Source organism: Rana temporaria, chromosome 1 (genome assembly GCF_905171775.1).
Source record: "Rana temporaria chromosome 1, aRanTem1.1, whole genome shotgun sequence".
Taxonomy (NCBI): domain Eukaryota; kingdom Metazoa; phylum Chordata; class Amphibia; order Anura; family Ranidae; genus Rana; species Rana temporaria.
The window spans coordinates 99,042,541-99,055,861 of NC_053489.1; the positions used below are offsets into that span (position 1 = coordinate 99,042,541).

At 45.1% G+C, this 13,321-nt stretch overlaps 1 protein-coding gene and 1 pseudogene across 3 annotated transcripts in view; one reads left to right on the forward strand and one right to left on the reverse strand.

Annotated features, from left to right (window-relative positions):
* The window catches only part of IQGAP2 (IQ motif containing GTPase activating protein 2), a 416,293-nt gene that overhangs the window by 278,605 nt on the left and 124,367 nt on the right, over positions 1-13,321 (reverse strand). The window lies entirely within an intron of this gene.
* Positions 1,499-1,627, forward strand: LOC120925243 (annotated as a pseudogene).

Consider the following 13,321-nt stretch of genomic DNA (forward strand, 5'->3'; position numbering starts at 1 on the left):
TTGGGCGCCACGTCGCACGACCGCGCAATTGTCAATTAAAGCGATACAGTGCCGAATTGCAAAAAGGAGCCAGGTCCTTTACCTGCATATTGGTTCGGGTCTTAAGTGGTTAATTATCTTAACTGGTTTTAAGCCGTCAAAGTTAATATACGGTACCCTCAAAGTCCAAATATAGCCTCTCTTTCTTTCTATTTACAGGTTACATTCACCAATTTATTCCATTATATGCCACGTTGTGGTAGTGCACTGTAAATTGTGCTGGTTAATGCAACATGCACCTCCAGGACACTGATGCATTACAGCGCACCACAATGCACAACATGCGCTTCATTGTGTACTGAATTGCATCCAAAGCACAGCAAGAATTGCATTCATTTTGAATGGGTTGCCTAATGCAACATATCGCAACAATGAAAATGTGCACATTGTGGCGTATTGCATCCCAGTGTGAATAGGCCTTAAAGTTAATAATGTAGTATTATCATCAAAATGTGTTTTTGGTCGTCGATAGAGTGGGGAAGGGTTAAAGGGTCTTTCAGGTTGTAATTGCCGTCTCTATCCCTGTTGGGAACAGACAACAGAGACAGATCTAAAAAGCTGACAGAGGCAATCAAAAATAATGGCATCGCAGGAAATCGCTGCAGGTGAGTTGTCTGCTGCCTAAAAATATAACATATTCACGTGCATTTCCACATACAGTAAAACCTTGGATTGTGAGCAGAATTGGTTCCAGAAACATGCTTGTAATCCAAAGCACTTGTATATAAAAGCAAATTTTCCCATAAGAAATGATAGAAACTCAGATGATTCGTTCCACAAGCATTTAATTATAAGTCTTTCAGTTTACATTCCATATAAAAAGATTTTAGCAATGTGATAGGTTGTGTAACCATAAAATGTTCATCCACAAATGGAAGCCTCCACAAGGGGATTAGAAGTAAAATCCAACAGGAGCTACAATGTATAAAAGAGAAGAGAGGCGCCTCTAAGTGTAGCAATATGGTTACATTTAGGCTCCATGCACACGAGCTGATAAACTGCAGTTTATTAGGAGTTTGGGCATTTTTATTTATTTTTTAAAGCCAATAAAACTCAACACTATGTTAGCCTATGTGTCCATAGCAGTGGAGTTTATGGGATTTTTTCTGAACGCCAAAAAATCACAGTCAAAGTGCTGTTTATTTACCTAAAAAAAACGTCAAACGCCTATAAACGCTCAAAAACGTGGCTCCCAGTGTTTTTTAGTGTTTTTGATCCATTGAAAAAAAAGAAAAAGAAAAAAAACACCAACGCTAAAAAATGCTAATAAACGCTATTGCAAAAACGTTGAAAGATTCCCTGCAAAGCTACTGCCGTTTTCATAACATTATTTTAGCGTACAGTGTGAATGGAGCCTTAGGCCTCATGCACACTGGACGTTAAAATAACATTATAAAAATGCCAGTAGCTTTGCAGTGAGTTTTTCAGCTTTTATCAAAGTCTTTTAATATAGCGTTTGTTAGCGTCTCGGCCTTTTGGCTAAGATCAAGTGCAGTATCTGTTCTTATCAGTTGCCAATAGGTGGTGCTAAGCTGACTATCCCTAGTACCTGAGCAGAGGGAAAGGGATGGCAGTCGGCGGACGCTAAGCCTGTTGGCGTGGAGGTGAAAGCCTTCTGATCGGGACAGAGGCATGAGGTCGAAGCTGAAGGGCCGGGTCCCTGGCCTTTGGCCTGGATTTGGTGGTGTCTGCCCCAGTCAGTTGTTCGGGAGAGAACCCTTGCTTCTCCTTTTACCGGGAGGGGTGGGTAGTATTTCCCAAAATGTAATTAGGTGGGAGAGTTGGAGGTTGTGGGTAGTAGCCTGCTTAGGTGGGCTCTCCCCGACCTCTTCTCCTACCTTCCTGGCTGGGAAGGGTGCTGCCGGTCCGGACCGGGGGTCAGGGACCGTTGAAAAGCCTGTGGAGATAGTGCCCCTGGAGTGGCAGTCCAGGGGTGCCATACATTGCACGAGTGTTGAGGGGCACTCATTGTGTGGCACCTTAGGTCACTGATCTCCACATTCACACTTTTCACACCTGCCTCTTGGGCCGGGCCTTTTGGCTAGGACCAGAGGGATTTTTGTTTCCTGGCCGGAGGGCCGGCCAACGTATTGCACGTTGGTCACTTTACCTCACTCTTCCATCTTCCTTCTTCCCCACTTTCTTTTTTTATTTTACCCCCTGTTTGTCACGTTTTGGTCTTTTTTTTTGTTTAGCGCTTGCAATTTAAGTGTGGCGAGTAGGGTGCTGGTCCTCGGGCCTGCTCTGAAAGTCTTGGGAGTCGGACATGGCCTTCTGGCTTAGTTCGCCGGCTCTTATGGGGTCTCACTTCGGGGGAGCCTCACCGAGGAGGGTTCTGTTTCGGCAGTCCCTCTGAGGATGTTGGGTCCTTGTGGCTTCGGCTGCTTGGGCCAAGGTGGGTCCATATGGCTTCGGCTTTATGGGCCACAGATTACTCTTTTCCCTGCCAGGAGCCTAACGCCCCGGGGGATCAGAGCTAGGTCCTTTTCGGAGGACCATTTGACAATGCACCCGTCGCAGTTTTTTGTGTTTCACTCTTTGTGTGTGCACATTTTTTCCTGCACCGGGTGGAGTTTTTGAGTTGTGTTTTGCACGCCACAGGCTTTTCAATGGAAAAAAAACAAAACAGTCCCTCAGGTATACAATACACATACCAAAGTATACATTGCAATACAGATCACACCTGGAATTCAGCATTAACCAACTACTACCCTCACCATGTTCTAGTGCTAGCTACATTCTTCCATTGCAGGTTGCCAGATTTTTCTCTGGGTGGATGTCATTCAACCCCATTCTTGTCAGCCCAGGCTGTCCATGGCGCTCTCCCCGAATGGTTGCATCATCACACAGCCTGGGCCCACAGGAACATTATGCATAGAATGGTGCTCAATTGTAACAATGTAAGCATCGTTCTATACAATACCAAGTAGGGAGGAACTGATACCTGCTTTTTAAGAGTGAGCACCAATACTTGTGCTCAAGCACTTGCTGATACCAATTACGGATACCATGCAGTGCGATTTGAGCTCATACACAATACAAATACAAAATTAATGGGCTAAAAATCGCAAAGTCGCATGTGATTTTAACAGGAATGAGTTGCAATTTCCATCCGAAACGCATGCCGTTTCCCGCACCCAGGCTGTGTGAACTCACTATGACAAGCCTGGGTTCACACAGGAGCAGTGCGAGAAACTGCATGCGATTCTTTGAAGTGGGCTTTTTGCCCATTAATTTTGAATGGGCTCAAATCGCGCAGCAAAGGAATCAGTTTAAGTTGTTCTTGTGCAAATGCTTAATATTGGCACCGATCCTGATATTGGTGTAACCCTAGTACCCAGGACTGCCTACTGCTAATACTAGAAGATCTCCTGAAGGACGGGGGAACCAAATGGGATGCTGCCCATGCTGGAACTAGGTTTTAAAAGTACAATTATTTATAGAGGCGAATGCATCATATCAAATAGAAGGATGAATGAGAAATTATGCATTTGAAGGGCAGCCGGGAGCCATGGAAACAACAAGCTACTGTACACAATATAATAAATCGCCTCAGAATTTTCTGTTTTGGTTACAATTATACGATCACCAAAATCCACTTCCAGTATAATTGTCTATTTGTCCAATTTGCCCCAGGCACTCGGATCAGCAGATCTAGTCCAACAAAGACTCTTAAGAGAAATCTGCAGCTCACATTTTCTGACTTACATGGAAGTCACAGTTCCTCATTGCAGGGTGTGTCAGATACATTTCCAAGACCTTCTGATAACATTAAATCAGAACTTATCCTTTGCAGCCAAAGGCGGCGACATCTTAGCCTCTATTTAGATCTGCAGTTGCCATGGTGCTGTGTGTTTGATCATCTACAAACCCAGCAACAGTGATTTTACACTGAAATCCCATCGGTCCCACTGACTTAAGTGGGGTTCAGATGGTAAGCGGCACTGCCTACCAGCCTGTATAAAAACATGTCCGCTGACCAGGTTAAAGGGGTTGTAAAGGTTTGTTTTTTATTTTATAAATAGGTTCCTTTAAGCTAGTGCATTGTTAGTTCACTTACCTTTTCCTTCCATTTCCCTTCTAAATGTTTTTTCCCTTTATCTGAATTTCTCACTTCCCATTTCTCCTCAGTAAGCTTGCCCCCATCATCCGAGCCGTTCTGGCTGGGGGTTAGTCAGCCAGAACAGCTTACTGAGGAGGAACAGGAAGTGAGAAATTCAGACAAAGAAAAAAAACATTTAGAAGGGAAATCGAAGGAAAAGGTAAGTGAACCAACCAGGGGCGGACTGACCATTCGGGCACTGCCCAAGGGTCCCGTGCCACTAGGGGGCCCCATCAGGGTTGCCAGCCTCAGTAAAACCAGGGACAGTATGTGCTATGAATAAGCACTAAAGTTTGGTGTGAAACGCATCAGCTTTTTACCCCGCTTGCTGTGGCATGCTTTTTGTGTGTTTTTTTATTTTAAAATAAAAGCAATTTATTTTTGGAGTGCGGCTGTCCAGAACGTTTTTCCTTCATTTTGCATGTAAAAATCTGTGTTTTTAAAAAAAATACCAAGATTATAGCTGCCCCGCCTGTCCAGTACCTTTTCAGTGTGTGTATGTGTATTCTTTGTGTGTGTGTGTGTGTGTGTGTGTGTGTGTGTGTGTGTGTGTATGTATACTGTGTGGCCCCATAATCTATTGCCTGGGGGGCCCATGAGTTGTCAGTCCCCCCCTGGAACCAACAATACACTAGCTTAAAGGAACCTATTTAGAAAATAAAAAACGAACCTTTACAACCCCTTTAACTTACCAGTAGGCGGTCAGGGGAGGGGGGTGCTGTAAAAACACAGAATAACTGCCTGTTTAATCAGTTGGTCATGTGAACGATGCCTGACAGGCAGGGCCGTCTTAAGGGCATCATGGGCCCCTGGGCAAAGTAATGCTCTGGTGGCCCTACGATGATGACAGTGAAGGTAAACAGACATCAAGTAGGTAGGCGGCAGACTGCCTTGCCCTGTGTATCTATCACTCTCAGTGCCATCATGGGGCCCCCAATTTTGGGGCAGCGTGGGCTCAAGGACCAGCTGCTTTGGGGAAGTGCAGGGGCCCCCCCGTGCAACTGGGGCCCCTGGGCAATGCCCAGGTGTGCCCTCTCATTAACACAGCCCTGCTGACAGTTTGAGGAATAATTGTATCAGTAGATCTGGTTCCACTTAAAAAAGGTTCAAAAAGTACTTATAGTGACTATAAAAAGGCAAAACGTTTCTTTCCTAAAGTGAGAGAGGTTCGTACTTGCCTGCTCTGTACAATGGTATTTCACAAAGCGGCCCCTCTTCTTCTGCAAGTGCCCCCATAGAAAGCCAGCTGCTATGACGCACTCATGAGGGCTCACTCACGAGCCTAACTGTGCGATTCCATACATGTACAAAGTGTGGCTTGGCCCCACCCCTTCATCACAGAACTTCACTGACAGCAGCAGGAGCCAATCAATGTTTCTGCTGCTATCTCAGTGTCCTGTGAGAGCAGGGAGAGGGTAGATCGTTACTACAGATGGGCACAGCTCTGGATTGAGAAAGGATTTGTTTACGGTGGTGGTTGGGTGGAGGGTCAGCAAAACAACTACAGGGAATGCATTAAAGGGGTGTTCCAGCCAATTTGTATGTTTATTAAAAGTCAGCAGCTACAAAAAGTGTAGCTGCTGGCTTTTAATAAACAGACACTTACCTGCTCCAGCGACGCGCCGGCCGGGGCTCCGCTCCTCTCCTCTCCTCTCCCCCCCTCCCCGGCCGGCGTCTTCATTCTCAGTGTGGGCACCCGGCCGTGACAGCTTTCGGCTTCACGGCCGGGCACCTACTGCGCATGCGCGAGCGGCACTGCGCATGCGCGAGCGGCGCGGCGCCGTGTAATTGGCCAGGAGATCGCCTAGGACCTGCGACGTGTCCTAGGCGATCGCCTACAGCAGCCCCTTCCTGTAGGCGATTAAGCTTAGTCGTCTACAGGAAGGAGGAAGTGGGACAGGAAGTCCCACTCTTCCTGAAGCCCCCACTCCCCCCCCAAAAAAATTACATGGCATGTAAGGGGGTGAGGAGTGGGATAAGAGGAAGTTCAAATTTGGGTGGAACTCCTCTTTAAGGTTAAAAAATGTCTTGCCTTTAGAACCACCTTAAATTGCACGCAAGGCCAATGGGGAGAGAAGGTTGGTCGGTGGTGGACTTTTTCTACAAGACAGTACTGCATATGCTCATCCGAGCACCCGGTGTTTTACAGATCCTGGGACTTCAGTAGACATGCAGTATTTCTGGCGGACTGGCAGATTTCAGGCATCAGCCAAGCTGCTGGCCAATATCAGTTCTCATACAACTGTCACCAATCTTATCTGAAGTTCCAGGCCCAGTCAGGGTGTGTACACCTCCGTATATTAAATTTTCCACCATGTGTAAGGTAATCGCAGCTAATTGCATAATGCAAAAGAAAAAAAAAAAAGCAAATTTATGAAAAATGTCCGTAACGCTGCAAAACAATGTTGCAATTAGGACAGAGGATTAAATATCAACAGACAGGAAGGTATTTTGTAACACCAGCACAGTCTAACATTTGTGATAGAACCAACAAATATATATATTTGGAACTGTCACTTTCAATAACTACCTGCTGTGTCTCCAGATCAGGTAGTAAGGGAAAACCTCCACGACAAGGCCAATAAAAGGAATTCAACAAATGTTTTATTCGGTATTTACTTAATTTTTTTATTTTACAAAAATCTCTCTCTCGAACTTGGTGGAACTCACCACCACCTTTGTCTGAGGCTCTCTGCCTACCACTATAACCTGTAAACACAGAAGTCACCTACAGTGGAGGTACTAGAGCCAGCTGGGTGCTTCTGCTTAATAAAAAGTAAGATATGTGGATGATGGTGGAGCTTTTAAAGGACAGGGGGGGTTGCATTGAGAGGTCAGAGCTGGAGATGGGTGAAAGTGGGATGTGGATGGGGGATGCAGAGGTAGACGGTTGTGGAAGAAGGCTGAACTCTGCACTCTTTGTAGTGCACCCCTGACCTCTGCACGTTGTCTGTAATGCACTCCTGGCATTGAATGCCCCTTAAAGCGGATGTTCCACCCCAAAAAAATATTAAAAGCCAGCAGCTACAAATACTGCAGCTGCTGACTTTTAATATAAGGACACGTACCTGTCCTGGAGTCCAGCGCCGTCCGCAGCAGAGCACGAGCGATCGCTCGTCACCCTGCTGCTCCCCCCTCCATCCACGCTGAGGGAACCAGAAAGTGAAGCGCTCCGGTTTCACTGCCCGGTTCCCTACGGCGCATGCGCGAGTCGTGCCGCGCCCGCCGATTGGCTCCCGCTGTGTGCTGGGAGCCGAGTGTTCCCAGCACACAAGGGGGGGGGGGGGGGGCGACGGTCTTTAGACAGGTATCTGCACCCCCCTCCCCCCTGAAAGGTGTCAAATGTGACACCGGAGGGGGGGAGGGTTCCGATCAGCGGGACTTCACTTTAGGGTGGAGAACCGCTTTAAGACCCTTCCACTGATAGTGAAATTTAACCACACTATTAACCCACTATATGATGAGGTTTGGAGGGTGTGCGTGTGAGGGGGTTTCGGGAGGGGGGGGGGCGTGATTGAGTTCCTGCACCTATTTTCTGAGAAAAAAAAAACCCTGTATATGATGTATATGAGATATATATATATACACACACACACACATACATACACACACACACACACACACACACACACACACACACACACACACACACACACACCATATACAATCCAATGTGAACTTTTCCCCTGTACAGGAGATTCCTGAAATAAAGACCGGTCAATGCTGCTTTCTCATTGTGCAGGGTGATGGGTCCTCTTACCCGCCCCCTCCTCCTGTAATTTCCTGAAGGCAGTTTGTAGTCTTAACCACAGCTCTGCCCTTTGTACAGGATATGTGCAGCACAGTGAGGATGTCACTGCAACTTTGCTCTGGCAGTGAAAGGAATAATGATAGGCACAGATAGTAAAACAGGAGCAGTGGGAGCATAGGCGTGCGCAGAATATTGCATTGGGGTGTGCACCCCAAAGCTCAAAACACATGCCTTTCTCTGCAGCTTCAGCTGCACTGAACACTGAATTAATGGGAAGTACTCTGTGGCTTCCTGTTCATTCACAAACTTAAACATAGTTAACACCGTTTACTGTGCTTCAGTTATGAATAAACAGTGTGACTGACTGTGCTCTTTTAGAAAAGGAAGGGGCAGGTAAATGACATATTTTCTAGCCCTTCCCCCCACTCTCCATCCTGAAATATCACCCTGCAGCAGCCAAGGGAAGAGGAGAAAAGCCAGCAGCACTCCAGGGGGGGGGGGGGGGGCAACATGGAGGGAAACTGGGGCAGTGAGGGGGGGTCATAGAGTGATTAGGGTGTGCCCAGGCACATGCCTAGGGGTGAGAGAGCTGTCTTATGACTCTCGTTACTATGCACATATTCATATGCCACGTGGGCGCTTGCTGGGGGTGCTGGGGGTCCTGATGGCATCAACAGTTTCTAGTACAGTGGGCAAGGGAGGTTATAATTATGGCCTGTGCCATCCACTCCCATTAACACCAATTCCCCCACTTCTTATTCTTGTGCCACAGGAAACAAAAATGTGGGATCACAAATATAACTGCACCCATTGACACCAATGCTGCGGTTATTACTGCACCCACCGACACTAATGCTGCAGTTATTACTACAGCCACTGACACCAATGCTGGGAGTTATTACTGTACCCACTGACAGGGTGGATTTGTTTTAAATCACTAGTACAAAGGCTTGATTTAAATAAACTAGATTTAAATCATAATTTTTAAAGAGCAATTGTTGACTCACTGACAGTCCCATTCACTTTGAGACGGCTGGTGATGCGGCAGTGACACAACAAGGTGAAGGGCGTGGCAGCAGCAGGTGAGTGGGTGCCACGCTAACAGGCGGTGCCATGATGGATCTGAAATGACAGGTGCTCTTTAAATGTAAAGACTTATTCTTGCTGGTAGTTAGCTTATTATGCTAAATAGGAAACCTTAATTTTGTTTGAAAATAAAATATAGCACCCTCTACCATAGGTAGGTGCTAGAGTGAGGATTTGTGTAGCTGCCAGAGCAGGTCAATTTAGGTAGGCCTATGCTGCATGCTAGGCCTGTTAGTTTTGATCTGAGGGCAGGGAGTGGTTAACGTAGCAGTGGGTGTGACCACCTTTTCTTCAGTTCTTGGGTGCCTCCATTGCTTAAAGGGAGAATGTTCTGGAAGAGAGGCAGGGCTGAGTCATAGGGAGCTCATGTGAGAAGCCCTAACCAATCCCCAACTAGAATTGACAGGGGCAGGCCTCCCATATGAGCTCAGGTCCAGCCCATTGGAGGGGAGTTGTTGGCTGGGAGACGTGGATAATGGAGTGCTAGATAGCAGCAGGGGCCCATACCCATCTGAAGGGGGGGTGCGCGGCCCAGTGGAGGAGCCTGGGAGGGAGCCGGTGAGTGAGACACAGTGGATTTCTGGAAGAGGCATGCAGAGGAGAGGAGAGACTGTGGGGTCCGTGTCAAATCGATGTGGCCTGTAGGCGCAGGATTTGCAAGTTGAGCTAGCTGGGATCAGTAGTCCACCAACTAATCCAAGCTGCTTAATTACTAGGCCGCCGGGGAGAGGTACTGCAGACCTCTGGCCTAGTAACCATACAGCAAAATTCAGCCAGCATCTGTAATTATTCAGAGTGATCTCTTTTGTAAAGTGAACTAAATCAACAATAACATGTTACAAAACTCTGAAGATTCAGTTGGCTTTTCTTTTAAAGATCTTTTCTTGCCCTAATTATAAGAGTAAAAATAAAGGGGGATCAACCGGAGCAGACCACACATATATGGCTCAGATCCCTACACTGGAATAAAAAACAAACAAAAAACAAATGGGGCAGGTTCACCCCTTTGAGGAAGGAAATATTGAGCTGGGTTATTGCACACAAGGATTAATTGTGCAGGTCAAAGGTTTCTTTGGGATGTATATTATTTTAACTCTTTCAATACAAAATGCTTCCATGACAAGCTGAACTTTCACATTCTTCCGATTTTCAATTAACCTTTATGGACCACGTCCATTACAAAATAAACCTGCAGCAGCATTTTCAGTAGGTGAAGGGAAAAACATAATAATATTGTTACATGCCAAGATGCTGTGCCAGCTTTTTCCTAAGTTGCAGAAACCTCAGAAGTGGAGGGCATTGTTCAAAAGATCATCATTACACAGATTAGCCGGACACAATGTCCTCCAATTCTAGTAACTTCCTAACCTGGTCATTTGTATGGTACTACCGCTAGGACAAGGTGGAAGTCTGAATAAAGTTGTGGGGAAGTTTCAAGCAAGGTTAGGTTATAAAAAAATATCCCAAGCTTTGAAAATCTCACGGAGCACTGTTCAATCCATCATCCGAAAATGGAAAGTATGACACAAACCCAACAAGAAATGGCTGTCCACCTAAGATCTACAACTAAGGTGGGAGAATCTGTCCACAGGACAACTATTAGTCGCACACTCCACAAAGCTGCCCTTTATGGAAGAGTGGCAAGAAGAAAGCCATTGTTGAAAGAAAGCCATAAGAAGTCCCGTTTGCAGTTTGCGAGAAGCAATGTGGGGGACACAGCAAACACGTGGAAGAAGGTGCTCTGGTCAGATGAGACCAAAATTGTACTTATTGACCTAAAAGTAAAACGCTATGTGTAGCAGAAAACCAACACTGCATATCACCCTAAACACACCATCCCCACTGTGAAACATGGTGGTGGCAGCATTATGTTGTGGGGATGCTTTTCTTCAGCAGGGACAGGGAAGCAGGTCAGAGTTGATGGAAAGATGGATGGAGCCAAATACAAGGCGATCTTGGAAGAAAACCTGTTAGGAGTCTTAAAAAGACTTGACTGGGGTGGAGGTTCACCTTCCAGCAGGACAATGACCCTAAACATACAGCCAGAGCTACAATGGAATGGTATTAGAATGGCCAAGTCAAAGTCCAGATCTAAAAATCCAATTGAGAATCTGTGGTAAGACTTGAAAATTGCTGTTCACAGACGCTCTCCATCCAATCTGACAGAGCTTGTGCTATTTTGCAAAGAAGAATGGGGGAAAACGTCACTCTCTAGATGTGCAAAGCTGGTAGAGACATCCCAAAAAAGGACTTGCAGCTGTAATTGTAGTGAATTGTAGTGAAAGGTGGGGCTGAATACAAATGCACACCACACTTTTCACATATTTGCAAAAAAAAAATTAAAACCATTCATCATTTTCCTTCCACTTTACAATTATGTGCCACTTTGTGTTGGTCTATCGCATGGGTCTTCAAACTACAGCCCCCCAGCTGTTCAGGAACTACAATTCCCATCATGCCTAGTCATGTCTGTGAATGTCAGTGTGTTACAATGCCTCATGGGATGTGTAGTTCAACAGCTGGAGGGCCGTAGTTTGAGGATGCCTGGTCTATCACATAAAATACAAATAAAATCTCACGGTTTTAGTCTCTGCACAGGGGGAGGGGGAATCCCAATAAAATATTTTTGGTTGCAACATGACAAAATGTGGAAAATTTCAAGGAGTATAAAACTCTTTCAAAAAGGTACATTCATCAAGCTTTTGCTCTTGCAAAAGCTTGATGAATGTTCTTCTGATTTCCATGTATAATTTTTGTCTAAAAACGAAGGTATGGTATATTTTTGGGAGGTTGTAGTTTGCAAGACTTCCTTCCTTGATGATGCTGCTGGTGAAGAAACACTTTGTGATGATCCAGAAGCCGCAGAAGGGGTTTTTGGGAATGAGTGCAGCGTTCAGGGGTGCCCTATGCAGAGTTCAATGTTGAGGAGCACACTACATACAGAGTGTAGGGGTTTAAGAGTGTGCGAGGTTCAGCTTTTTCACAGACTGTCCACATCTCACTTTCACCCCTCCCTGCACTACACTCACCATTTCCCCCATCTCTGCACACCTTGCCCTTCCACAGCCCTCATCTCTATTCCTCCCCCCCTCTTTCGTCCACAAAAGCTTCCACGCATTTTACCTGGCCGGTCTCTAGTACCTCCCAGCAGTGTAGGCAGCTAGTCTCTCTCTCTCTCTCTCTCTCAATCTCTCTTGTGTTTAACATTTGCTATAAGGCATTTATTGCACATTTACTCCAGCAGAGGTTAAAGTAATTGAAAGATAAGGCAGCACAGTGCCTTAGTAGTTAGCACATTTGCTTTGCAGCACTGGGGTCTTCTGTTCAAATGCCAACCAGGGTATTACCTGCATGGAGTTTGCAAGTTCTCGCTGTGCTTGTGTGCGTTTCCTCCCACACTGCAAAGAGGTGCTTGTAGGCGAATTGGCCCCCATCTAATATTGACCCTAGTATGTGTGTGTATGTGTGTGTATGTGCATGCATGCGAGACAGGGACCTTAGATTGTACGCTCCTTGAGGGCAAGGACCGATGTCAATGTACAGAATACGCAAAGCGTTGTAAATTTACAGCGCTCGATAAAATGCCTGTAATAAATCAAATACGGTAAATATTTCTCTCTCCTGATATAAATGGTTTCCATGGTGAAGAGTTCCATTGTGTTGCAGAAATATTATCATTTTCTACACTGAAAAACAAATGAATGGCTAGTCGATATTCAGCTTTACACTTTATAAAAAAAAAAAGAAAGGAGAGTATGTATGCAGACTGCACATTACCATCATTATTATTATTATAGAAGTCTTGGTAATGATCTATGATCTGCTGTCAGTGCACTGGGCACGTCTCCATTACCACTGCTTCACACAGTACATGGCCTTTGGCAGCTAGAACACAGATAATGAGACATAAATACGGTTGTCTTTAGGCCAGCTAGAAATAGCAATACAAAAAAGTACATAAAGAATACATTAGCAGTTGACGGCAAAACGATACCATGTACTAGGGGATTTAGCTATTTTTTTTGTTTGTTTTTGTCAAAAAAAAATGAACATCAGAAATATTCAATAAAGAAATACAAGTACCAATAAATATACCTACTGCTGTCAGGTCAATGAAATATTATATATATATATATATATATATATATATATATATATATATATATATATATATATATATTTTTTTTATAACAAACAAATGACTTTGTGCCCTGCTTCACTGAACAGGTCTATGTTATCTACTTTTTTTTTTTTATCTTTACAGTGATGTGAAAAAATATTTGCCCCCTTCCTGATTTATTTATTTATTTTCGCACATGTGTTACTTAAATGATTGAAATCAA